We start from the raw sequence: 24,172 nt of genomic DNA, 5'->3' as shown, positions 1-24,172 counted from the left end.
GCCTTTGTCTAACTTTCACTTAATTGAATCTTTTTGGCCATTAGACAGTGGTCTTTGCTCTTAGATAATGAGGCATAGTATTATGAGTTTTAAATAGTATTCACTGCTTAGTGCAATAACTTCATTTAATGAGTATTTCACAGTGAAGGAAATGGCTTCATCATTCAAAATTACAAGCAATTATTCCCTCTGGAAACACTCATTATGGTGAACATTGGGAATGCAGATGCAGAGCTTTAAAAATCCAAATGCTTGTAAGCCTTGTTAAGATTATTAAACAAAATCTGAAGCCATGATGAAAACATCATTCTACAGAAAATGTCATTCAGTCATAACAGTCCAGTGATCAGCTGCTCTTCATTCTTAGAGGGGTCAATGGTCTTTTCTTGCTATTGTCACTGTCTTTAAAGGTGGAATTGCTTGGAAGTGGATGTGGCACAACAAATTGGGGGCCCGCCTACCACATGGGAGGTCCCAAGTTCAGTTCCCAGTGCCTCCTGAAGAAGGCGAGGAAACAATGAGCAGACAGAAGAAAGAACCATCAGGGGGAGGGGGTGATGATAAATAAAGAAAAATAATAAAGTGAATAAATAAATAAAACTTTAAAAAAAGTGGAACTGCTGATCAATTAGGAACACAGGGAAACCCTGTCCAAGTCACTGTGCTAGTTCCTCCACTTGCTGGCACAGGAATGAGATCAGGGAGTAATTGGCAGTACTGTTCAGGCCAGCTGTATTCTTACTGATTTTCTGCTGATGGATCTATCAATTACTGAAAAGGTGTTGAAATCACAGGTATAGAGTGGATTTTTAAAATTTCTCCTTGCAAGTCTATCAATTTTTGTCTTGCATATTTTAACATTTGTTGTTATGTAGCTACTCATTAAAAACTATATATCTTCTTGAAGAACTGATCCCTTTATCTTTTTTATTTTTTTCTTATTCCCCACCCCACCCCAGGTCTGCTCTCTGTGTTCATTCACTATGTGTTCTTCTGTGTCTGTTATATTCTCATTAAGCCGCTCCAGGAACTCATCCTGGGACCTTCTGGAGTGGGAGAGAGGTGATCATTCTCTTGCTCCACCTCAGGTCCCTAGTTTGCTGTATCTCATATTGTGTCTTTTCTGTGCCTCTTTTCTGTTGCGTCATCTTATGGCATCTACTCTCCATGTGGGTGGCACTACTCCTGGGTTGTCTGCTCTCCTGCAAGGGGCTTCACTCCTTGCGTGGGGGAGGGGCAAACCTGTGTGGGGCGATACTCCTTGCATGGGGCAGCACTCTACATGTGCCAGCTTACCACATGGGCCAGGAGGCCCTGGGTATTGAACCCTTGACCTCCTATATGGTAGGCAGAAGCTCTACACATTGAGCCATATCTGCTTCCCCCTTTATCTTTATATGATGTTCCTTCTTATCCTAGATAAATTTTCTTGTTCTGAAGTTTGCCTTCTGTGAAATTAATATAGCTTCTCCAGTCTTCTTTTGATGAGTATTAATATGGTATATTTTCCTTCCATTCCTTTACTTTTAACCTATCAGTGTCTTCATATTTAAAGTGGGATTCTTGAACATAACCTGTTGGAGATGGAGAGGAGGGGAGAGGCGTGGAGGAAGACAGATAAGTTGGCACATGCCCTGAAGGCTGATGGGTTTGAAATGTCTTTGGTGCTAGCCGAGACCCGACTCAGATCACTACTACAGAAGAAAAACTAACAAAGGTTTTTTTCCTCTTGCATCATGGCTCAATTTAGAGGACAGATGTCCACCATGGCCTACTCAGTTTATAGCCACTGCGTCATACAGTCACCTGCACTGGGTGTTTAGCAGCAATCACTCCTTGGAGCATCTCCTAATATTTATACACAGCAAACTGAATTGGTGGCTGCAGGCCTTACCATACAAACCCTAGCAAACTATCGATTAACTCAGACTGCATCATTGCAGCAACAAGCCACAGCTGCAGCAGCTGCATTGCAGCAGTGATATTCACAACTTCAGCAGATCTTGTATAGTGTGCAACAGTTACAGCAACCCCAAGAGACCCTTTTAACACAGCCAGCTGTTGCACTACCTACAAGCCTTAGCCCATCTACTCTTCAGCCAGAAGCACAGATAACTGTATCATATCCAACACCAAGGTCAAGTCAGCAACAAACCCAATCTCAGAATCAGGGTGTTTTCACAGAGTGGTTACAAAGCTACATGATACCTTTAGATTTGTGGATGAGGATGCATTCTTTCAGCTCAGTGCTGTCAAAGGGAAAACCCCCCAAGTGGGTGACCGAGTATTGGTTGAAGCTACTTATAAACCTAACATGCCTTTTAAATGGAATGCACAAAGAATTCAAAAGCTACCAAACGAGAATTAGTCCCAAACCCAAACGTTACTGAAGACTCCTCCTGCCAGCCTTCAACTGATTGCACCACAGATTACATTTGGTATTCAGGCTCAGCCCGAGCCCAGACACTGCTGCAAGCACAGATTTCAGCAGCTTCTATTACACCACTATTGCAGACACAGCCACAGCCTTTATTAAAACAACCACAGCAGGAAGCTGGTTTACTGCAGCCCCCAGTCTGCATGGTTTCAAAGCCATGACAGCGTGAAGGTTAGATCTACCATCCAGATTTTCAGGAAGGGTTGACAGAAGGGCTCATGTACCTAACAGAGAAGATGACTGAAGTTGTGAACGAGAACAAGAAAGACAGACTCAGAGAAAAAGTTCTCAGGAGAGATCTCCCCAAAGAGAGAGGGAACCATGCAAGAGTTTGACATGTTGTTCTGCATTACACAGTTCCATTTTCAAAGTTTTCTTTAGATTGTCCTAGTTGTGACATGATGGAACTAAATCACTGTTATCAGAATTCATTATATACAAAGTGACTTTTTTTTTTCTTTTTTTTTTTTTTTTTAATTTTTTTATTTTTTATTGACTTTGTAATAATATTACATTAAAAATATATATGTGAGGTCCCATTCAACCCCACCCCCCCACCCCCCCTCTCCCCCCCCCCAACAACACTCGTTCCCATCATCATGACACATCCATTGGATTTGGTAAGTACATCTTTGGGCACCTCTGCACCTCATATACATTGGTTCACATCATGGCCCATACTCTCCTCTATTCCATCATGTAGGCCCTGTGAGGATTTACAATGTCCGGTGATTACCTCTGAAGCACCATCCAGGGCAGCTCCATGTCCCGAAGACGCCTCCACCTCTCATCTCTTCCTGCCTTTCCCCATACCCTTTGTCCATTATGTCCACTTTTCCCAATCCAATGCCACCTCTTCTATGTGGACACTGGATTGGTTGTGTCCATTGCATCTTTATGTCAAGAGGAGGCTCAGATTCCACCTGGATGCTGGATGCAATCCTCCCATTTTCAGTTGTAATCACTCTAGGCTCCATGGTGTGGTGGTTGTCCTTCTTCACCTCCATCTTAGCTGAGTGTGGTAAGTCCAATAAATCAGATTGTAGGTGCTGGAGTCTGTTGAGGCTCAGGATCTGGCTATCACATTGTCAGTCCAGAGATTCAAATCCCCTAAATATATCTTAAACCCCAACATTAACTGCACCTCCAGCACATTAGCATGGAAGTCAAAGTGACTTTTTGATGCTCAGTCACATGGGTGGATGCTTTTCCTTTGTCAAGACCGTTCTGCAGGGAAGTTACTGCAATTTCTGTGTAATACATAGAAAAGTAGAGTCCTTGGAGAAAAATAGGTTACCTTCTTGAAAAGGATTTGGAATAAATACTTTATATTCTTGGACTATATCTTTCTTGGGCTCAGATAAAGAAGCTTTCTTGATAAAGTAGTACTCTGTGAATCTTTTACCAGAAATTAACAGACACTTCAAAAGATGAAGAAAACCATGAAGAGTCTGGAGCATTGCAGGAAGACATCCTAGGAAACAGATTGTTACTCCCAACACCAACAGTAAAACAGGAATCAAAGGATGTGGAAGAAAATATTGGCCTCATCTTACATGCAATACAATAGTAGATGTAGGAAGCCTTTTGCAAAAATTGGAAAAGAGTAAAAAATTAAGAGCTGAAGTAGAACAGAAGCTGCAATTACGAGAAGAAAAGCTAGATGAAGATGAAAAAACCATCTTAAATTTGGAGACTTCTAGCAAAAGCCTCTCTGGTGAACTCAGGAAAGTTAAAAGGGACCTTAATCAGTTAGACGAAAACTTAAAGATTTCAGAAAATATGAATTTGCAATTTGAAAACCAACTGAGTAAGACAGTCAGAAATTTATCCACAGTAATGGATGAAATCAACATTGTTCTTGAGAAGGAAAATGTGAGGAAGATAAAGATCAGAAATCCAAAGATAGTGCAAGTGTATGATAAAAATACATGTAGTGATGATGGGGGATGGTGTTAAATAATGTAATATATAAAATCTTGATATAAGAATGAAAGTGATGTGTGTTTTGATTTTAGCAGTATACATATAAAATCTGTTTTATATATATAAATATTTAAAGTTTTATGAATGTGAGAATTTCTGCTTTTGGAAATTGCTTGTAATTCCTAACATTCAAATTATTAAACACTCCTTGACTGAAAAAAATAAGTGGAATTCTTATAAACAACATATAGTTGGGCCTTATTTTTTAATTCACCTGACAATACCTGTCTTTTAATTGGTATATTTAGACCATTCACATATAAAATAATTTTGATGATACTTAGGTTGATGTCTACCATGTTTGTAATTTTTCTATTTCTTGCACTTTGTTTCTTTTTTTCTTGCCCTCATTTTTTGCCTTCTATGGTTTTAATTGAGTACTGTATAATATTTTATTTTCTCTTCTCTCTTAGCTTATCAAATATCCTTTGAAAAATTTAGGGGTTACTCTAGAGTTTGCAATATTTATTTTACAACCAATTTAAATCCACTTTCACATAACACTAGACCCTCTTCACAAGTAGTGCAAATATATTATAAAAGAATATCACATATAACATTAGTCATTCATTTCACTTATCCATTTACTATAATCACCCAATGCATGGCTATTATTATGACTTTTTAAAAGTAAAAATAATATTAATAATTAAAGTAATTTTTTAAATTTTAACTTCATTTAGTCTTTCTCTAATGTTCTTCCATTCTTTACGTAGATTCATGTTTCTCAACTACATCCTTTTCTTTCCTGCTGAAGAACTTTAAACATTTATTGTAGGGTAGGTTTGCTGGTGATGAATTCCCTCATATTTGTTTACCTGAGAAAGTTTTTATTTTTCCTTCCCTTTTGAAGGATAATTTTGCTGGATACAGAATTCTAGGTTCTTTATTTTTTGTCTTTCAAGACTTTAAATGTTTTACTCCATTTTTTTCTTGCTTGCATGGTTTCTATGTGAAGTGTACTGTAATTTTTATCCTTGTTCTTGTATGTGCAAGGTGTTTTTTCCTCTGATTTTTCAAGATTTCACTTTGTCTTTAATTTTCTGTAGTTTGTATATGATATGACTAGGTGTAGATTTTTATTTTTTTTAATCAATTTTATATTTTGAAAAGATACATAGATCACACAAAATGTTACATTAAAAATATAATAGGTAGGTATAGGTTTTTTAAAAAGAATTCGGTGTTCTCTGAGATTCCTTGATATGTGCTTTGGTATGTCATCAATTTTGGAAAATTCTTATCCATTATTATTTCAAAATATTTCTTGCACTCTGTTCTCTCTTTCTTCTTCTGGTATTTAATTATGTATAATGTGTACCTTTTTGAAATATTCTTACAGTTTTGTATTTCTCTTTCTGTTTTTATCTCATTCTTTTTTCTCTTTGCACTTCAGTTTAAGTCTCTAGTGACATATCTTCAAGCACACTGATTCTTTCCTTGACCATTTCCAGTCTATTGATGAGCCATCAAAGGCATTTGTCACTTCTGTTGCAGTGTTTTTATTTCTGGTAATTCCTTGTAACATTTGCTTAGACTTCCATTTCTCAGATTACATTACCCATCTGTGGTTTTGTGTTGTCCACTTTTTCCTTTAGAGACCCTAATATATTAATCATGGCTATTTTAAATTCCCCATCTAATAATTCCAAAATCTGTGCTGTATTTAACTCTGGTTCTGATGCTTGCTTTAACTCCTAACACTGTGCTTTTCTTGCCTTGCTGCATGCCTTGTAATTTTTTTGTTGAAAAGCAGATATGAAGTTATCAGATGCTGTGAACTGAGGCAAATAGGGATTTAGTGTGAGTTTTTATGTTAATCTGGCTAGGAGTTAGGATGTGTTTCTAGTTTGCTGTAGTTGTAGTTGTCAGAGTTTGCATTTTCCTCCAATGTCCTTGTTTTTGTTTTCCCTTTTGTCTTTGGGTTTCCCTAAGAATTCCTTCTTAAACAGAGTTTGCACCTTGCAGTACTTTCAGATGTTATTCACTGTTATTATCCTGGAGCCATGTTCATGTGGGGGTAAGATGTGGGGGAAAGGAAATATTCTATAATCTTATGATTAAATCTCAGTCTTTTGGTGGGCTTGGGCACCAGTAAGGGAACTTCTGAAGTGTTTCTTAGTTATACCCCCACCTTAAGTGAGACAGAAAGCCTAAAGAGCCTGAAGTTGGGTGTTTCTCTTCCCCCAGGTCACATAATGCCCTCATAAAATATTTCTCCAACTGATCTGGCTTTTATTTTAGAGTAAACTGCAGTCTTAATTCAGAATGATTACTTGTGCCTCTCCCTTCTCAGCTCTTCTCCTTTGGTAGAACCTGGTAGGGTTCCTGGTGATATAACCCATGAATATGTGGCAGCCTTCCAAAACTGCAGCCCCAGGAGTTTCCCATTATCATGCTAATCCACAACTCAGCCTACAGCACTTCATCAAAATTAGAATTTATGAGTTCCCATCAATTTATGGCTCCAGTGACTTCTGCTCCAGGAAAGCAAGTCTCAGTTGCAATTCTCTGTATTCACTTATCTCACCAGATCTGTAAGGTAGGGCAGTTTGTGATCTCAGTTATTTGATGGATCCAAGAAATGTTGTTGAATTTCAGAGTGTTTCCACTTTTTTCTTGTCAGGATGGGAGTAATGACTTCCAAGCTCTTGGTTTTTTTAAAGATTTATTTTTTATTTATTTCTCTCCCTCCCCGCCCCCCCCCCAGGTGTCTGCTCTTTGTGTCCATTCACTGTGTGTTCTTCTGTGACTACTTCTATCCTTATCAGCAGCACCGGGAATCTGTGTTTCTTTTTGTTGTGTCATCTTGCTGTGTCAGCTCTCCGTGTGTGCAGCACCATTCTTGGGCAGGCTGCACTTTCTTTCATGCTGGGTGGCTGTCCTTACGGGGTACACTCCTTGCATATGGGGCTCCCCTACTCAGGAGACACCCCCGCATGGCAGGGCACTCCTTGTGAGCATCAGCACTGCACATGGGCCAGCTCTACACAAGTCAAGGAGGCCTAGGGTTTGAGCCATGGACTTCCCATGTGGTAGGCAGACACCCTATCCATTGCACCAAGTCCACTTCCCCAAGCTCTTTGTTTTGGAGCTGAAAATGGAAATCTTCCACTTGTGTTTTATTTCTAATCCTTTTGTCTTACTTAAAGGGGGATTATCCCCCTACACCCTTGGTATTTATGTCTAAGTCTTGGTTTCTGCATGAGGCAGGAGGTTCAGAGCCTTTGCAAATAAAGACTTGAGAATATGACAAGTTTTACCGGGCCAGATGGGAGCCTGAGTAGACATTTGTGTCAGAAGGCCTGCATATACAAGGAGAATGAAGCTGGATTGGCCTAAAGAAAGGTGGTACATTTTGCACTTGTGGGGTATATTGGTTTGAGTCTTTGTGGACCCTACAGTATTATGTTCTTAAATTGGCCCATTCCTGTGGGTGAGGGACCCTTTTGATTGGATTGGACTCAGTTGTGGGCCTTTGAGTGGATAACTTCAGTAAGTCATGACCCAAGGTGGGTCTTGGTCCTCCTATTGGAGTCCTTTATAAAGAAAGAACTGAAAGCATAGAGACTTACAGAGAAAACACTGCAGAGACCAAGAGAAGGAGCCCAGAGACTCAGAGAGGAACCCAGGAGATAGGAAGTCACAGACCCAGCAGCCAGAAGCTGAAGAAATGAGACCCAGAAGGGAAGCAGATGCCTCCATGTGCCTTGTCATGTGGAAAGAGTCCAGGATCTGCCAGGAGCTGACCTTCAGTGAGGCAGCATCTCTGATGACTTGGACATTTTCATAGCCTTAGAACTTTAAGCTTTCACCCTAATGAATTTCCATTATAAAAGTCAAAAAATTCTTTTTCAAAACAATATGAGTTTGTGTGTAGAAGGGAGGGTGGGTTCATTTATTTTATAACGTATCAAATTTGCTATAAATATTCCAAAATGAAGTTTTGCTAATATTTAACATTTCCTTAAAAATTATTCTCTAAAATTATAGATTAAAAATTTAGGAATGACAAAATTAAATATAAACAAATCTGTTAGAGTAAACACAGAAAATGATCAATACTTATGAGAAAATATATATTGATGCCACTAGTTAATGTTATTCTTTTCATCAGGTGTACTATAAGGTTTTTTGTTTTTTGTTTTACAAACAAGTTTTGACATTAACGTGATGCTTTTAAAAATGGGCATAGACGATGGGGTTAACTACCAGGGCAGATGGCCCCTCTTTGGAAATGGTGTTTATGTGTGATGAATCTGGACTCAGATGGGATCTCCCTTCATAAGACTTCCATGCTAATGTGCTGGAGGTGCAGTTAATGTTGGGGTTTAAGATATATTTAGGGGATTTGAATCTCTGGACTGACAATGTGATAGCCAGATCCTGAGCCTCAACAGACTCCAGCACCTACAATCTGATTTATTGGACTTACCACACTCAGCTAAGATGGAGGTGAAGAAGGACAACCACCACACCATGGAGCCTAGAGTGATTACAACTGAAAATGGGAGGATTGCATCCAGCATCCAGGTGGAATCTGAGCCTCCTCTTGACATAAAGGTGCAATGGACACAACCAATCCAGTGTCCACATAGAAGAGGTGGCATTGGATTGGGAAAAGGGGACATAATGGACAAAGGGTATGGGGAAAGGCAGGAAGAGATGAGAGGTGGAGGCGTCTTCGGGACATGGAGCTGCCCTGGATGGTGCTTCAGAGGTAATCACCGGACATTGTAAATCCTCACAGGGCCTACTTGATGGAATAGAGGAGAGTATGGGCCATGATGTGAACCAATGCATATGAGGTGCAGAGGTGCCCAAAGATGTACTTACCAAATCCAATGGATATGTCATGATGATGGGAACGAGTGTTGTTGGGGGGGGGAGAGGGGGGGTGGGGGGGTGGGGTTGAATGGGACCTCACATATATATTTTTAATGTAATATTATTACAAAGTCAATAAAAAATAAAAAAATTAAAAATAAAATAAAATAAAATAAAAATGGGCATAGAGAGTAGCAGTAGCTCGGTGGTTGAGCACCTGCCTCACATGTACAAGGTCCAATCCCTGATACTCCTGAAAAAAAGGGCATAAATTAAAGGATGACATAACTGTCCTGAAATAGAAGGAGTTTTCCTGTCACTGGGCCACCCTTTTTTAGGGCGTGGTGCTGGTCCAGTGCCTTGAAGGCACTGAGTCATCACCTCCCCACTCTGCCTTGTAGTGACTGGCATGGAACATACACGGGGAGGGTGTCTAGATAAGGAAAATGAAATAAAACCAAATCATAGAATTTCCTTTTCTTCCCCCCGCCCCCCAGAAAGAAAAAAAATATGGGCCTAACAGTAAAAAATGAGCAACTCTTCGAGAAAATTAAAACAGAGGAAAGCTCCTCAAGCTGGGTCCCTTCTGTTTGCCCCTCCATTCCCATTTGCTACCCTTCCCTCTCCTGTTTCCTGCCCTTGGACCGTGAGCCACATGAGTTCCTTAGCTGAGGCTCTATGCCCTCTGCCAGTAGGGTGCCCAGGCTGGAGGTGGGAGTGGATAGATAGTATCTTGGTTTGCCATGGCTGCTAGGACAAATACTATGCAGTGGGTTGGCTTAAGCAACAGGCATTTATCATCTTATAGTTTGGGGGCCTAGAAGTCCAACATCAAAGTCTCAGTGGATCCAGAAGGTATCCAATAAAGAGTGAGGAACAGGCTCTGTTGCAGTTGAATGTTGGCAATATCTGACTCCCCCACATTTCTGAAGCAGAGCCCTAAAATCCTACATTCCTACATGGCAAATAGTTGGGGCATTGGGATTGGAATATTTGGTGCCTCCTACATGACACCAGCTGAGGCTCTCTTGTGTTCTTCAGGTTTCCTGCCAATGGCTCACTTGGACTACAGAGAACTTGTTCCATTATATCTGCTTATCCTGAATCAAAGCCGGAGCGCCTGCATCTCCAAAATGTTCCCTGTTACTGAAGGATGGAAGAGGAGAATGGGAGATTCTGCTATTATTCGTGCTTTTTTTCTGTGAGCACAGAATCCCAATAAATGTGCTTCACTTTTATGGCCCAGATTTCAAGTATACTTTATTTAATAGGCACCACATAAATTATGAAGGAAACTAAGAATTTTGGAAAGGGCTGAGACTGCTAATTTATCTGAAATCTCTCAAATTACACATGGCTGTACACGGTAAAGCAAAAATAGCGATGTGACTTCCAGAACAACATCATGTCTACGATGTAGTCTCCACATTCCCCCAAGATATGACACCTTCTCTACTGGCAAAGTATGTTTTATTTTCCTTTGAAATCAAATTGTTGATGAATAAATGTAAGTGAAATTGAGAATATTGCAGGTTATAACAGAATAGTGGTGATTTGAGGCACATCTCATTATTTGTTTATTATTGAAAAGGACTTTTGCATATATCTGATTTAATCCTAAAATATTATGCCTTCATTTATCAATGAGAAAAGCAAGTTTCAGAAAGGTTAGGTAGTTTTTCAAGGTCAAATCCTTGTAAGTAATTTGAAGCCAGACATCCTTACTTCCAAATAGTGCTTGTTACTCCATACAGGTTACTTCCTGAAGAAAAATGTTATGATGCAGTTTTATAAATAAAGTCTATTTAAATCTCAGATCAAACACAAGAGGTTATTTCTCCAATTTACAAATGAGGAAATAGCTCAGAGAGGATAACACAGCTGGTAAGAGGTGGCTGAGGACTTGGGTAGAAGCCTTTTGGTTCTAATTCAAGAGGTATTTCTACTCTACCACACTTGCTGTATGCAAATGTGTGGTAGTTTGTGGCTTTTATGGACCCCAGAAAAAATCATTTTCTTAGAGTTGATCCCTTCCTGTGGGTGGGAACCTATTTTGGGTGGAATCTTTCGATTTGGTTACTTCAGTAAGGCATGACCAGGGTGGGCCTTAATCCTCTTATTGGAGTCCTTTATAAATGGGATGAATGCAAATGACATGAGAGAAAGCCAATGGAGCAGGAAGCTGTAGCAATGAGACCCACAGGAGAAGGGAGAGACCAGCTAACAAAGCCATATGCCTTGCCATGTGGGAGGAGTCCAGGATCATGAGCAGCCAGTCTTCAGGAGAAAGCATTGCCTGATGATGCCTTGATTTGGGCATTTTCAGAACCTCAGAACTGTAAGCACATAAGCTAACAAACCTCCTTTGCCAACCCATTTCTGGTATATTGCATTTGTCAGCTTCCCTAACTAAAACAGACTGTGGGGAAGTGGACATGGCTCAACTGTTAGAGCATCTGTCTACCATATGGAGGGCCCAGGGTTCAATCCCCAGGGCCTCCTGACCCATGTGTTGAGAAGACCCATATGCAGTGCTGCTGTGCGCAAGGAGTGCCATGCCACGCAGGGGCATCCCTGCGTAGAGGATGCACCCAGTGTGACCTGCCCTTTTAGCTTTACATGCTTGAGGTTGGAGCACCACTGATGCATTCATATCAGCAACTATTGTTGAATGCGAACAATAGCAGGCTCTGCCTAGTGGATGTTCATTCTAACCCTTGTTTGGTCAGTTTTTCAACCTTATTTTATTGTGCCCCTGAAATTCCAGGGAAAACTAAAGTCCACGTTCAAAATTCACAAACTAGAAGAGCAAAATTGGCAATTACAGCAAAGTAGGGCACAGTTAATATTTCCCAACTGAATAATTCTGCCAAGAACTCATTGCTATGTCTCTGTGCACACCATTGAGTTATAACATGATTTTATAAGATATTAGAGTAGTAATGAATCTTGGCTCACAATCTCCCCATCTGGGGATGAAGAATTGGCTCCGGATGTGTTATAAAACTGGCCCAAGGTCACAAAAGTTAGCTTGAATGAGAGCCAGGACTAGCAAGCACATGTCTACTTTCAATTTTTCCTTCTTCTACACCTTGCTGCTATTAAGTCATGAAAGATACATGACCCCAGGAAAGTCCATGGAAATACCTAATAATAACAATTTGAATGCGTGTGTATTTGTACGTGTGCATGTGTGCTCTTCTGCTTGCATCTAAGGGGTCCTCTTCCAACTCCCTTCTTAATTCCTGACCAACCTTGGGCCACAGACACTGGCCTCCTTGCTTCCTCTGGAGGCACTGCTTTTGGCATCCCCCCATGGAGGTCCCGTGCACATCCCACTGTCCAGCTTGACATGTGCAATGTCAAATGGCCCTGGACCCCATGAGGCCCTTCTTCTAAATTAAAGGAGGAGGTGGCAGTGTGTGGCAAAATATCTAAACTATGGCTTGATGAAGGACTGTTGTAACTAAAGTGAGGAGGCTGTAAGAGGACGATGTCCAGAGAAACGTAGCTTACTCAACACATTCAATGTCATCTCATTCTGTCCCCATTAAGTTAAGCATGTTTGTGTGGATGGTACACACCGAATGAAGGCTGGACCATGCTCTAGGGCCTGTTATGTGTTCATCTGACCCACATGAACTGCTTCCTTTAAGCCATCCCTTGTGACCACATACAACAGTCCTGTTTTACTGATGCCTGAGATCATTGCAAAACAAAAACCTTCTAGCCACCCCACCTGCAGGCCCACCTCATGGTACCTTGATTGCAGCTCCAGTTACAGAGACATGGCTAATGTTTGTATTACATTTTGTATTTCTTTAAAATCTCTCTTGTGATGCCATGCATTACCTCTCCTTGGAGAGCTAATGTGCCTTGGCAAGGCTGTATGGTAAGTTGAACAGAGCTATGTTGTGTCACTTCCATCCCCATGCCCATTCTAATACCTTTCTGCTCCAGGTTCCCTGCTCTACCTTGCTTTGCCCAGGGTTACCCAGGTTTATGAAGCCATTTCCCCAGGTAAATTACTATAAACACCCCTTTCCAAATTATAAGATCACCTTGGCCTGCTGACCTCTTAGATTAGGGTTCCTTAGGCACCCATCTTGTTCAGGTTTCTGGGTCTCAATTCAGTTACCATAGCAACCACTTAAAGCTTCTGGGTGGGCTCCTAGACAAGATCTCGTTTCCCATTCATGTGGCATGGGATGGAAAAGACAGCCCTGGTCTACTGCTCCCTTCCAGTGGGCTTTGTCCCATGGACGCCTCTGAGTTCGTATACTATCATGCTTCCCAACACTGGCTAGAGCCAGAAAACAAAATGGCCCCCACAAAGAGAGAGAATATTGGGGTTGGGGCAGGCCAGGTAGAGAAAGGAAAGTGACTTCCAATTGTCTCTGCATCTTAGTGTTAGGAAACCCAGTAATTCCTGCTCAAAGAATTGTTTTTAAACACAAGAGTTTAGTTATTTAAAGGTTGCTACAAATAAGCTGCCAGGTAGAGGGACCTCAGTCAACCAACCATCCTGTGGGTAGGTGTCTCTTCACTTGGTGTCTTGGACAGGTTGTGAACAGGGAAATCAGCCTCACAAAGCAGACTGCATCTTGTATTGAAAAGGCAAAATTTTCCATTTCTGCATTTATTCACAACAATTGGCTTTTTATACAAAATTTCTTTTCTAGGCCTGTTGGTCATTTGTAAAGAGAGAATGTACCAGGGCTTATTTACATGAGAGTTTGGAAAAGCGGGTGATCACGTTTCCATCAAAACAAGACATGATATCCTTCTGAATAATGGGTGCCCTTTTGAAGCTTCCCCCACCCCTGCCAGCTCCAAGGCATTTTCTGTTAAAAACAAAACAAAACTCTGACCGTTCTGAGTGTGGTTTCTGGCCTTTAATAAATTGCCTATTTGATTTGTAAAGGTTATTCCTATAAGGAGACTTGGTACGTTCGTTGAGCTTTCTCAAAAGAAATTCATCTTCAAATTCAGTGGGTTTTGTGTTCACAGTTTAATCCTGCAGTAGAATGAGACCATGATATGTGTGGTTTCTCTAAAGGCAGCAGAGCTGGGCCCCAGAGAAGAATTCACAGTTGTTGGACAAAAGAGGAAAGGAAAAAGCGCCCCTTGTTTGCATTCTGAGGGTGGGTGAAATGTTTGGCTTCAATAAAACCCTGCTGCTTCTCAGAATGCAATCCCAGGAGCAGGGAGGCAAGTCAAAATAAACATGAATGTTATCCACACTAAAAACACAGTGGTGTAACCTGAAGACTCCTACCAAGACTCAGATCACATCAAGGCAAAACTTGAGCTCCTTCAATATTGATACTCATAATGAAACAGTTATCATTTGCTAGTGCTTGACACTTTGCAAAGTCTGTGGTGACCAAGAGATATATTTGTATTTCTTAGGAAATCCAAAATTACATGTCCATCTTTCTCTTTTCTTTTCTTCTCTTTCCTTCTTTTTTCTTTTCTTCTTTACAAATTACAATATATTCTTAGCAAGCAATGTTAAGAGAATGAAGTCTTAGCTGATAATGAGGTTTGAGATTTTGGCACATGAGGTGTTTGTTTCACCATTATAAAAATCAGCTCTGTCCTGCCTTCGAGATGCACAAGCATAGCTTGTTCAGCTGTACTAATAAACACTGCCAAACAATGAACCCAAGGCAGACATAATGTAAGGGTAATTTGCAAAGTATTAATTGGCACTTATGCCATTTCTGCTTTCAAGTAGATTGCATAAAGAAATCGGTTTGCTTGTGTTGAGTATCAGCTAGACACTTGAAATCTGAGGCTTGGTAAAGACAAATCACAGCTGAGAGTTGATTTTCTCCATTATCTTTCTGATGCTCCCAAAATTCTGACAACCAATAAGAGAACACAGGACAGTCACCCCTTCTAAGATATTCCCTTGCAATCACAGAATTGTGGGCAATTTTTTTGTCATTTTCTTTGCTGTAGGTTTTTTTGCTGTGTGCTTTTTTAAGCACATGGGTTTTCTTTGAAATCCTAGCAAAAGGAAATAGAAAAGTGTATTTATGAGAAAGGAAATATCACTGAGCTCCACAAAAATGATGCTGAGTGATCTGATAGAGCACATGGTTTCAAGAGATTAACTAGAAAGCTACATTTTAATCCTCTAAGAACATGGGCTTTTACATCTTTACCATATCAAGCTCCAGGTCTGCACCTTGCCTTCTGCCTCACTCCTTTTTATTTGTTCAGTTTTAATATTCACTCAATTTTTCTTCAAATATCACTTTTTGTACCTTTGTTTTTAATCACAAAAACAGAATTTTCCTTTGCTTTCCTTTATTTTCTAGTTTATTGAAAAACTAGCATTATGATGGGTCGGTATATTCAACAGCTATTGACAAACTTCAGGAGCAAAACCAAACACACAAAAAGTGCCTGATTTCAGCCCAGTCCAGCTGTGACCTCCAGCAGGAGAGCTAGGAGAGTTGAGGGAGACCTGGTTCTGACCATGCCTGCCCCTGCCGTCTTACATCATCTGTATAAGTCAACTTTATTTTATAAATTTCATATCCCATTTTCATTCCTTTTGTTAGATTAAAATAAAAATGATCCTACTGTGTACTGGATTGAGTACTTTCATGTTCCATGTCTCACTGAATTCTCCTGACACAGTAAGGTGGACATTATCACCTGCTTACACATGTAGTTATCAAGCTCAGAGATCACAAACCATGCCTAAAGCAACACAACTAAAACGGGAAGAGCTACTTGTTGCATTGTGGCATTCGATTTAAAAATGGACATGAGTCACCCTTTATAAGCGGGCTTCTAAGGTCCTGAGCCTCAACAGACTCCAGCACCTACAATCTGATTTATTGGACTTACCACACTCAGCTAAGATGGAGCTGAAGAAGGACAACCACCACACCATGGAGTCTAGAGTGATTACAACTGAAAGTGGGAGGATTGCATCCAGCATCCATGTGGAATCTGAGCCTCCTCTTGACATAGAGGTGCAATGGACACAACCAATCCAATGTCCACATAGAAGAGGTGGCATTGGATTGGGAAAAGTGGACATGGTGGCTGATGGGTATGGGGAAAGGCAGGAAGAGATGAGAGGTAGAGGCGTCTTTGGGACATGGAGCTGCCCTGGATGGTGCTTCAGAGGCAATCACCGGACATTGTAAATCCTCACAGGGCCCACTGGATGGAATGGAGGAGAGTATGGGCCATGATGTGGACGATTGACTATGAGGTGCAGAGGTGCCCAAAGATGTACTTACCAAATCCAATGGATGTGTCATGATGATGGGAATGAGTGTTGCTGGTGGGGGGGGAGAGGCGGGGTGGGGGGGTGGGGTTGAATGGGACCTCACATATATATTTTTAATGTAATATTATTACAAAGTCAATAAAAAAAAAAAAAGCGGGCTTCTATTAAAACTTTGGTCAGCTCCCCAGACTCTTTGTTATAAAACAAAAGTCATTAGCAAGTCTCTTTCCATGGCCAGCACACATTCCATCAAGCGTTGTAGGACACAGAAACAGCCCTTTCGCCTGGCCCAGGGACTTTCTTGTTCTGTGGTGGTTTAAAAAGTCATAGTGATGTAAGAGGTTGTTGATGTGGGAGGAGTGGGGATGGGGTGGGGTGTGGGGTATATGGGAACCTCTTATATTTTTTAATGTAACATTTTTTTGTGATCTATGTGTCTTTAAAAAAAAGACCAAAAAAAATTCATAGTGAATTAGAATCAGCAAATGCACAGTCAGAAGCTAGAGTACAGTTATCAGGGGCCAGGGAAGGGAATGTGGAGTTAACGTTCAATTGGTACAGAATTTCCACTGGGGGTAATGGCAAAGGTTTGCTAATGGATGGTGGTGAGGGTAACACATTGTGAATGTAATTAACAACCCATATTTGAATGTGGTTACAAGAGGAAATTTTACATTTGCTAGAATAAAAATTAACAAAAGCAAAATCATAGAGCTGTACAAAATAAAAAGTGAACCCTAATGTAAAACTATGGAGGATGGTGTATTTATAATAATATTGCTTCATCAATTGTAACAAAGGTATAATGCTAGCACAAAGTGTTAATAATGGGAATTCTGTAATTCCTGAGTGATTTTTCTGTAAACCTAAAGAAGAGGGACTCCTCCAACTATTAAAATACACACACATCAACAATATGGAACACATGAGTAAGGATGAAAATGAGGTGCAATTTAGAGATAGAAGCTGAAAAAGAATTGAATTCTTAAATTACATCTTTGTACACATTTACAATAGTGTAAATGTTTTGAATTTAAAAAGTACAAATATACCCAAAAGTCCCCTATTTTGAAATGTATTTCTGAAGATATCCAAGCAAGCTTCCTTAAAATGCTAGGATCTGTCTCAGAGAATGGAGTCTTTTAACCAAAGTCTAAAAGTAGAAGTCCTATTCATCAACCACATCTCTAAGAAAGGAGAAACTACACGACATCCTTGGACTTTTATTCCAGTGTTGACAGAAACTCTGATCTCGAGTTTCTAAACTCACCTACCATGTCTATCCTGCTTCAGGGTAAGGGACAGCTGGTCACCACCTGTACCATAAAACTTTCCTGTTGGACAATGTCATTGGATCACCCCATAGCCTTCTTTTCTCTAGATTAAATGATCCTGGGTCTTTTACAACCTCCTGTCTAGGTCTGATTTCCAAACCCTCTAAGGATCTAGGTTTAACTCACAGAGCAAGGAAATCCTGATGTCAACAGAAGACAGGAGCCAGAACCAACCCCTCACCCTCACCCCTGCTCTTGTTAGCTGGGCTGGCAGTTCGTCTTTGAGAAAGAAGTGTTAGGGCAGATGGGACTGCATGTTCCTCCAATCCACCCTATGCACAGATTTCATGAAACAATCATCCTATGTTTATCCAGTGTTCTGGGTCCAGAACCTGGAATTAAAGCACTGGATTTCTTGTGAATATTTTCTAAGCATTTTTTCCTATTAAACCAAGTATGAGCAGCTGATAGAGGTGCTCCTGGAAAAAGTTCTGGCTTTTTAAAAACTGCTTCTTCATCTTTTCTATTTAGACATTTTATAAATGTTCTGATCTGCAGCACTCAGTAAATAGTCAGGAATAGTGCACTTTTTAATTGAATTGAATTTTATTATTTTATGTTGTCACATGTCCTGTTGTAGGCTGTATTCAGCAGCCCACAGGTGCATTTTGTATTGAGGAACCATTCCCACTCACTTCCTGTGAGTTTAATCCTTAAGAGATAATGTCAAGGTAATGGTGGATTTTGTATGTTTTTCCAAAGGAAATGGGAATAATGGTTTGGGATCAATAGGCTGGCCAGATTCTAGGGGGAAGCTGACAGAGCTGGCACAGTGGGTGGGTCATGGGGAGCCCTCCGATTTTCTACACTTGAGGCTGCCTTTTGCACAGACAGGTCTCTGTCTTAGATTGAGTTCCCCCAGGGGCAGATTCTGAAAAGAGGATCCACGCATACATGGTTTGTCTGTGGGGTGAGACCAGGAAGTGCCAGCAGGGCAGGGGAGAAATTAAAGAGGTAAGCCAATAGAGGGCATGGGCCCAGCAAGTTTCCACTGTGGGAAACTGCAGCGTAATCACCCTGGGGACCTGGGAGTAGAAAGGCTGTTCAAAACAAGCCATAGGACTCTCCCACTCAGTGCTGTTCAACCAGCAATTCCCAACCATCATTTTTGGGGGACTGTTTCGGGGGCACTAGCTCTTGGAGTTTCTAGCCTGCCCCTCATATAGGTGGATCAACCCACCTGCAACCAGAGAGAGCCAGCAAGCAGAGCCCTGGTTCTTACAGAAGAGCAAGTATCAGAACATCATTCTTCAGTGTGAGAAACTACAAAGGCCAAGGGCAGGTGGGCAGGAACTGCCTATTTCTGCTGCAATCTCCCTGTCCCAAACACTCCATCCTTCCCATTCCTTCAATTTATGGGGATTGAAATAGTCCCATTAATCACCAACCTCATGGGATAAGTACTGCACTCTCCCAGAAGGCCCTTTTGACACTGTTTTTTGGAGGACTTATTTGTTAAGTACTGTACTGGTTCCCAGAACAAGTCCAAGGGAAAGAAAAACCCACCATCTAACCGAGACAAATGTAAGTGACTATAATAGATAGTATGCTATCTCAAGGCATAGAAGAAGAGCTTTAATCCCTAAATGGTGAATATTGAAGCAAATACCTGGGATGGAGGTGAGAGTGAATGGTTGTGTTCTACTAGTCCATTAAAGGCAGGTAGTTAACTGGAAGGTGGTTTTTAAAAAATTAATTGTTCAACTGCTCTGAGGTTCTGATACACATTTCTTTTCATAATTTTAAAAAGTCATTATAGGTTTCCTATTTTCTGACATTTTATTTATGGTTGTTATGGATGTACAGCCTGATATCATGCATGGATAAGAGACATGAGGATGAACTTGAGAAAATAAAAGAATTACAAGAGTTTTGGAGAAAGCATGTGGTGAACAACTGTCACTTATTGGAAAATTACTAGGTAGTTCCTTGCTCATCAGTCATTCAACAAATAATTGCCACACAGCTCTTTCCTTCATCTGTGGCTTTGTGTTAGCCTTGGAGTTACAAATGGTCCTTGCTGGATCCTTCAATCTGAAGTCAGTGGAAATGGACTGCATTAGTCACCAGGCAGTTAAATGAATAGCTATGGGCTGGATTCCATGATTCAACCTAAGATATGGCCCATACTCTGAAGAAGAAATCAGTTTAAATGAGGGGAAAAAAAAACAATGCCAACCAGTAATTAAGTGTTACATGAAAATTTAGTGACCACAGAAAAATAAATGGTCAGGAAGGAGACAAGTGAGGGTGGTTTTATAGCTCCTGTGTCTGCGGTAGATGCTGGAATGAATGGTCCAGATTCATTCAGCAGTGACAGACTTACTTCTGCCACTGCTAGAACTGCTGCCCAGACAGCCCTCTGCTGCCAGTCCTTATTGGTAAGCATATCTGCTAAAGACAGCAGCCTTGACTGAGGTCAGAGCTCTTGCAGGCGCAGCCCCATACAAGGGTTGATGGATAAGGAGGTATAAAAGTCAGCCCCTTCATCCCCACTGGCATGATTTTGAAGGGCCATTCCAGGTCCAGAGTTCCCTAAGGATCAGTTGAGGATTCCCTTATGATTGTGCCACAGTTCTGCTTCTCCCTCTGTCTGAGGCGATTTTCTTCCCTTCCCATTCTTTTGCAGTGTTGATCTCAAGATCTTAATGCCTCAACATCCAAGATCCCAATAAACTCCCTTCCCACATTCTCCATCTCAGAGTCTGCTCTTTGGGAACTCAACCCATAACAATGTCTTTACAAAACACAGATATGATCTTGAGAATCTCCCACTTAAAGCCATTTAACAGCTTTCTCCAGCTCTTAATATGAAGACCCTTGAGGCCCAACAAGGCCTGACTTGTCCTACAACCTCAGAATGCACTGGTTTGCACTTCAGCTCTCCATGCTCATCCACACCAGCCTTGTCAGTGGTCCTCCAATGTCCCTGGAGTAGAGTAAGCATCAACACATGATTAAATGTATAATTGAATGAAAGAATGAAGAGTGAATTGAAGAGAGATACTATGATCATCTTTTCTCAAGGCCTTCCCCTTTCCTTCAACCATTTAACTCAAACATCCTCCTCATCCTACTCAAACCTGCTGGAGATCTTCTTTGATACTCAGAATAGGTCAGGAGTCATGCTTTCATAGTACCCCATTTGTTTCCATCTGACTGACCACAGTTTGTAATTATATACTTCTCTGTGTGTTTTATTTATTTCATGCCTTGCTAACCATTCTTTAATTTCCAGCTAGACCGTAAGCTCTCTAAAGGCAGAGCCTTCTCCATTTCACTGCACATGGCACTCCATGGTCAGGCATGTTGCTTGGCCCTCACCAGGAGCTCCAAAAATTATTTCTAAATGGAGGAAAGAATAGCCATGTGCAAAGACTAATCATATCATTGCTGAAACAGACTTCCCATAAGAGGTCGACATTGAAGGATAAGAATAGGAAGAGGTTTATGCATAGTTGGAAGCAGGATGGAGCTTTCCAGGGCAGGAAAGAACACTGATGGTAAATCCACAAAGCTGATGTGGATAGAGTGAGAGCTAAGGCAAGTGAGGGGGCCCAGGTTGGGTCTAGAGTGAGATCTAGGGCAGAAGCAGACAGGCTGTGACTTGATCGCATTATAGACCAAAGACTGGATAATGTAGTAAGAGGGAATTTCACTTAGCTTGACAGTTATATCCCTTCTAGAACCAAGAGATTCCTTGGAACTATTGCAAATACTTTTTATAATTGGATGTGTAGAACAAAGATGATATGGTACCATCATGGATGCCAAAGTTCTGCTAAGAAAAGTCCTATTCTCTGGGTACAAAAGGGAGGTACTTCTGGTCCTGCACCCTACCCATGCAACAAAGCTCCTGGAGATAAGATGTTTAGAGAATACCATATCACCTATTTGCTCTATCAGAGTGTTTCTTAGAGAAAGCAAAAGTTAAGTGCACTGTTTTTTTTTTTTCAAATTCTACTCAATTTATTCATTTTTTGAAAAGATATTACATTGAAAAAATATGAGGTCCCCATTTGCCCCCACCACCCCCACCCCACCACTCCCCCCACAATAACACTCTCCCCCATCATCATGTCACATCCGTTGCATCTGGTGAGTACATCTCGGGGCATCACTGCACCCCATGTCCCATGTTCCACACCATAGACCACACTTTCCCACGTTCCATACACTGGGCCATGGGAGGACATACAACATCCGGCAATTGTCCCTGGGGCACCCCCCAGGACAACTCCAAGTCCCGAGAGTGCCTCCACATCTCTTCCTCCCATTTCCCGCACCCAGCAGCCACCATGGCCACTTTTTCCACATCAATGCCACATTTTCTCGATTATTAACCACAATAGTTCATGAATAGAATATCATTAAGTCCACTCTGATCCTTACTGTATTCCTCCTTCCTGTGGACCTTGGCTTGGTTGTGTCCATTCCACATCTATGTCAAGAGGGGGTTTAGATTCCACATGGATATTGGATGTGATCTAAACGTGGCCTGTAAGACATGGTTCCATAGTCCAGGACCAGGAATTGTTGTGAATTTAAAGGTCTCACTTCTAATTTAGCACCAACATTATAGGGCTGCTATGAAGAAAGAAAGATAAACCATGGAAGTATATAGTGCAGGATATATTAGTCAGCCAAAGAGGTGCTGATGCAAAGTACCATAAATCTGTTGGCTATTATAAAGGATATTTATCTGGGGTAGAAGCTTACAGTTACCAGACCATAAAGTATAAGTTACTTCCCTCATCAACATCTGTTGTCATGTGCTGGAGCAAGATGGCTGCTGACATCTGCCAGGAGTTCAGGCTTCCTGGGTTCCTCTCTCCCCAGGGCTTCATTCTCTCCCAGTTCTACTCCTCTGTGTGCTTACTTCCCAGGCTCCAGCTCAAAACTCCAAAACTCCTCTCTGTGGTGCAGTTTCTCTGTGAAACTCTGACTTTCTACTGATGTGGCACAATCAAAGCCTTAATCATTATTTATTCAAGTAAAAGTAAAGCCTCTGAATCCAATATACTCTAATATATATGTCTAGAGGAAAAGACCAGTTTACAAACATAATCCAATGTTTTTTTTGGAATTTATCAATCAGTAATATTAAACTGCTACACAGGACATGACTACAAGCCCTCAATAGTCAGTATCCATCATTCTTATAAATAACTAGCAGATGCGTTAAGAATGAAACAAAGGGTTTTCTTTTCCAGTCCCTAGGAAGCCATACATTCCTTTGAGCAGGGGGGAGAAAATAATGGAAATTAGAAATTGATAGAAGCACTGCAATTCATTGCTGGTGTCCCTCCCATGTCACTGGGACACCTAAGTTTTAGGAAATGACCTTTGAGTATGTGATTATTAGTTTTGTCATGGGAGGTGAGTGTGCTAAAGTTTGTTTCAGTTCCTGGTATTAGCTTCCCAGCCAAAAGGGACAGGACAACATTCTGACTTCAGTCAGTCATGCCAAAAATTGATATATCTATCAGTTAGTTAGTTGTTGCCTCCATAATACTGCATAACAAATTACCCCAAAAGCTTATAACAGCAATCATTTATTATTGCGTGCCATCTGAGAGTCAGCTGATCTAGGTTGAGTCTGGCTAGGGACTTGGCAGGGGGGCCATGCCCCACATATCTCCTATCTTTCTACTGAGTTCTGTGGCTAGCCTGGAATTGTCTCATGACAATGCCAGAAGGCAAGCAGAAATATTCACCTCATTTTATTAGCTAAAGCAGTTCATGTGGCCACACCCAAATTAAGGAGGTGGGGAAATATACTCTATTCCTTATAGTCTGAGGGGCTTTGAAGTCACATGACAAAAGGCATGGCTACATGGAAGAGTATGGATAGGGACAATAATATGATATATTCCAATCTTCATGGGGAAGAAGAAGGTAGACTGGCCTACAAATCTAACTGCCTAGGACAACAGAGAGAAACTATACTCTTTGGCCTCAAAAGGATTCCAGCCTCCTTGAAAAACCCATGTTAAAATGATGATGATGAACCAGCACCATCCCAAAAGCAAGGAGTATCTTCCACTGCAAGAAGAACAATTCCATTCTTTTGCCCCATAAGATCCTTCTCAGTAAAGTGGATTTATTGTTATTGTCGTTATTATCTTATATTAACTGAGTAACTTGGAACACTGATACAAAAAAATACAAATTAGAATTTTTTAAAATGCCTGAGCATAGAGTCTGGTAAAGGAGAACAGGAATTATGAAGATGCAAGCCAGACAGCAACTTGTCCCACAAGTTGTGGACAAAGAAGAACTCAAAAGCTGGTGCATATTCACATCCATATGGCCTCAGGCAAGTTCCAG

General features: G+C 40.9%; 2 pseudogenes; both read left to right on the top strand.

Moving 5' to 3' along the window:
- The first annotated feature begins 1,299 nt into the window (after nt 1-1,299).
- LOC139436172 (cell division cycle and apoptosis regulator protein 1 pseudogene) lies at nt 1,300-2,914 on the top strand (annotated as a pseudogene).
- Nucleotides 2,915-3,596: 682 nt separating this feature from the next.
- LOC101433584 (cell division cycle and apoptosis regulator protein 1 pseudogene) lies at nt 3,597-4,359 on the top strand (annotated as a pseudogene).
- The last annotated feature ends 19,813 nt before the right edge of the window (nt 4,360-24,172 follow it).

Source organism: Dasypus novemcinctus, chromosome 24 (assembly GCF_030445035.2).
Source record: "Dasypus novemcinctus isolate mDasNov1 chromosome 24, mDasNov1.1.hap2, whole genome shotgun sequence".
Lineage (NCBI taxonomy): Eukaryota > Metazoa > Chordata > Mammalia > Cingulata > Dasypodidae > Dasypus > Dasypus novemcinctus.
This window is presented reverse-complemented; position numbering and strand designations above follow the sequence as displayed.